The sequence below is a fragment of the Carassius gibelio genome, chromosome B6, assembly GCF_023724105.1.
Source record: "Carassius gibelio isolate Cgi1373 ecotype wild population from Czech Republic chromosome B6, carGib1.2-hapl.c, whole genome shotgun sequence".
Classification (NCBI taxonomy): domain Eukaryota; kingdom Metazoa; phylum Chordata; class Actinopteri; order Cypriniformes; family Cyprinidae; genus Carassius; species Carassius gibelio.
The window spans coordinates 13,010,902-13,015,328 of record NC_068401.1 but is presented as its reverse complement, the minus strand read 5'-3'; positions in this window follow the sequence as shown (position 1 = coordinate 13,015,328).

Here is a 4,427-nt window from a genome sequence, read left to right as displayed (position 1 = left end):
CTGTGAGGGAGGGGCACCAGTCACGGAGCCTATTGCGTCAAGCCATAATCATCTTCATTGTTTAAATTTTGGCAAGGGAAGGAAAGTCTGCAGCATTTTTATTTATTTAACAACGTACACACCTTCCTAGAGGAAATGTCTGAATACTGCTTTATAGTAGATACTCAATTCCAGTGAAACTCACTCAGCTCGACTAAATATATTCTGGTTATATTTATTTAATGTATTTATTTTCAGTCGTAATAAGCTCTTCAGAACAAGCTACACAAGAACAAAAAATTATATCTTTAAGCTAAAAGTTCTCAAAAATGTTGATAATCTGGTAGCCTGTTTTTAACAATGATATACTACAGGTATTGTTTCAAAAGATCTGTTAAGGGTAATAAGGAAATATACTGAATAATAAGTAAACAGTAATTAAAATATATCACTTGCAGTTGGAGTTTAGCGACATTACGTCATCAGCATGATCTCAACATGCTGTCATCACCTAAAGTGAGCGCGAGGAGGCTCCCACGTGACGTGCTCATAATCTTACATGATGCGATCTATGGATGGGATCAATGTGGTAACCCAACACTGAGGTGAAATGAAATTTACTCTACAACTGTTTTTCGCTGTAGAACTAATACCTAATCCATATCTCACTTATGAAAACATATTTATGACCCTGGAACACAAAAGGGTCATTTTTTTGTCATCTGGAACCTGAATAAATAAGCTTTCCATTGATGTATGGTTTGTTAGTATAGGACTATATTTGGCAGAGATACAGGTATTTAAAAATCTGAAATCTGAGCGAAAAAAAAAAAAAATCAAAATATTGAGAAAATCACCTTGAAAGTTGTCCAAATGAAGTCTTTAGCAATGCATATTACTAATCAGAAATTAAGTTTTGATAAATTTACAAGTGGAAATTTACAAAATATCTTAATTGAACATTACCTTTACTTAAAAAAGTTAAAATTATAAGAAAAATCTATAATTTTGACCCATACAATGTATTGCTGGCTATTGCTACCAATATACCTCAGCGACTTAAGACTGGTTTAGTGCTCTAGGGTCACTTTTATTATTACTTAGACCCTATCACTTATAATAACTTTTCATAACATAAGCAAATATATTTGATTTCATATTTAAGTATGTAATTAAAACCTAATTATTATAGCAATATTACAGCATTTATTTAAGACCTTGGATGATGTTAAAGCCATGGGCGGTTTTCGGTTACATAAAATACTTACAAACATTTTCAGTCACATATAAATGGAGATACAAACACCAAAGCGGTACAGAAGTTAACAATAATGCTCAGAGTCTCAAATGTTTATCAACCTTTATCAGCTTTTTACAGGCCCATGCACACATAATGCTGCAACAGCCTGTGCTCACAATAACCATTTAAATGCATGACATGCACTATGTGGCCTCCCTCATGCTGTGATCGAGACCAAGAACACCATGTATCTCCTCAGCAGTTCACAGCTGGTTGGAGACAGTCAGCGGGATGCAGACTAAAATTAATAGGTGGCAGCCAGCCTATCAAAACCTTATCAAAATCAAAACTTTAAAGTTAATTTCCATAGAAACATATTAGGATTAGATTTGAAGTTGTGAAAAATAGATGTATGGTGTACAACTGAAGAACCATGTCCAAACTAACTATATTAACTATATGAACAAAAGTATTGGAACACAGATTTATTGAATCGGGTTTTAGACCCATTACCAAAGGTGTATAAAATCAAGCACCCATGCAGTCTGCATTTACAAACATTGTCATTCTGAAGAGCCTAGTGAATTCAAGCATGGTACTGTGATTGGATGCCACCTTCGCTATAAGTCAGTTTGTGAAGTTTCATCCCTGCTAGATATTCCACGCTCAACTGTAAGTAGTATTTTTGGAAAGTGGAAGAGCAGCAACTCAGCCATGAAGCAGAAGACCACATGAGTCAAAGAACAGGGTCATCAAGTGCTGTGGCACAAAGTGCATGGAAGTCACCAATGCTTTGTTGATTCCATAACTGAAGAATTACAAACTTCCACTGGCATTAATATCAGTTCATATCAGTGGAATGAGTTTCCATGAGCAGCTGCATGTCTAACTCTTCTCTCCCAGGACCTTACCACCACACCTAATGCTTGCTCCAAGTGGGCCTCGAACCCTGGTCTCCAGCATAGGAGGCAGGCGCACTAGTGACTGCAGCCATTAGTGTCTGTCGCTAGTGCGCCTGTTGAGTTCGGGGAGTGAGGTTTACTCATTGGCCTCTGTTATACATGCAAGCCTCAAATCACCAACCAAGTACAATGCCAAGCTTCCATTGTGCTAATTTAGTTATTTTGTGGATTGTTTCTATTCTGTCATTGTTTATTTCCATTTCCATTGCTAATTTAATTGTACTGCAACTTGTTTCCGTTGTGTTGCGACTTGTTTCCATCATGTTGTGCTTATTTAGTTGTTTTGTGGCTTGTTTCTGTTGTGTTGAGCTAATTTCATAGTATTGCAGCTTGTTTCTGTTGTGTTCTGCTAATTTTATTGTGTTATGACTTGTTTCAGTTTTGTTGTGCTGTTCTAATGTCGTTGTGTTGCAGCTTGTTTCTGCTTGTGTTGCACCTTTTTTTCCTTGTTTCTGTTGTGCTGTGGCTAATTTCCATTGTGTTGTTCTAATTTTGTTGTTTTGCGGCTTGTTTACATTGTGTTGTGTCAATTTCGTTGTGTTGGGATTTGTTTCTGTTGTGTTGCAGATATTGTGCTGTGTTTTCCACTGTGGGAAAGCCTTTCCTGCAGAGTAAAAGCTGTTGTAGGTACAAAGGGTCAACCAACTCCATATTAATATGTATGTATTTAAATGCAATGTCATCAAAGTTCCAGGGGGTATTCCAAAAAGCAGGTTATGTGACATAACCAGGTATGTTTGTAAGTGGATAACCTCAGCTTTCGTTTCCAAAATCAGAGGTTACTTTCAGGGTATGTACAAACTTGCTGATTTGTGAATCTCTGAAGATAACATGCTCAGGAGCAGGTTATGTTCTACGGTTAATTCACTTAAGTGCTTTCATACATAGTGCACAACATTATATAATATTACAATATGTAATATACCCTATTATATATATATATATATATGTTTGTGTGTGTGTGTGTTAATGATGAAGCGGCCCTAATATAAGTAATAAGGTTATATATCATTCTAATATGGTTATTATATTTATTTTATTGGCATATATAACTGTTATCTGTTTAAATTATAAGACACTATGACAAGGTAATGTTTTGTTTATTATATTATATATATTTATTTATTGCATAAATATTACATATTTATATTATCATCTCACATGGCTCAGCCTTTTCTATAATGTCTAAATTTTAAATCAAATACATATCTGATATGAATTAATATATAATTAGCATCAAACAAACAATATAATTCATATTCTCAAGGATTAAAGATTAAACAGAAAAAAATGATTGCACAACCATCAGTTAGGTGGCGATATGCACTTAGCATGTAAATGACCTCTGAACTAAAGAAGAAGAAAGAAACAGCAAGACATCTTTTTCTTAGCATCAGTTTTCATAGTGACTCACTGATTAGTCGCTTGTTGACAATGTCTTGAGTCTTAACCAGGAACATACTCTGAGTAGAATGAACTTACTTTTTGTAACCACTTACCTCGAGTAAGCAAGGTTTGGGGTGAAATCAACCAAAAGTTCAGGGTTTAGCTGACAGTAAGCTAACCGTGCTTTCTGGAATACACCCCTGTTGGTGTAATGGTCAGGGCTGCTTTTTACTAAAATCATCGCAAGCAAAACCAATGGATCTACGATCAACTTAAGCTTACAATGCTTTTGGGAAACGCAGCCCAGGTGTCCCAATACTAGGAAGGTTTTTTTATTTTTTATTTTTTTTTATTTCATCATTATATTGGCTGATTAATCCATTTAGTACAAAGGGTCATGCCATTTTTTATGTACATTTGTATCATCCATTAATAAAGTTTATTAAAATGCAGTGCATATAGATGCTTGTTCGTTTAAAGCAGTCATAGCACTTATGTTGTTCTCCCCACAGGCTCTGCTAGGTTTGGTAATGCTGCAGTAAACAGTGACAAGCAGAACTGATGCATTTGTGTGGGTATGTTTGCATGTGGGCTGCCAATGTTAGGTATGAGTCTCAGCACAGAGTAGGTGTTCTTTGACAGTAGGGGAGTTGACGCTCTCCTTCTGTCCAGGTCTGACACTGAAGAACGAGACTAGTCATGCATAGCTTGAGTTATGGTTAAATCACTAGTGCCTGGGAAGCCCTGCAGAGTCTGAATGGCGAGGGCAGAGGAGTATCACCAAGGGAGTCACGTCAAATGAGTCACGACACGGCCTCTAATACTGCATTATGGCTGCACAGCAACTGCTGCACCGATTG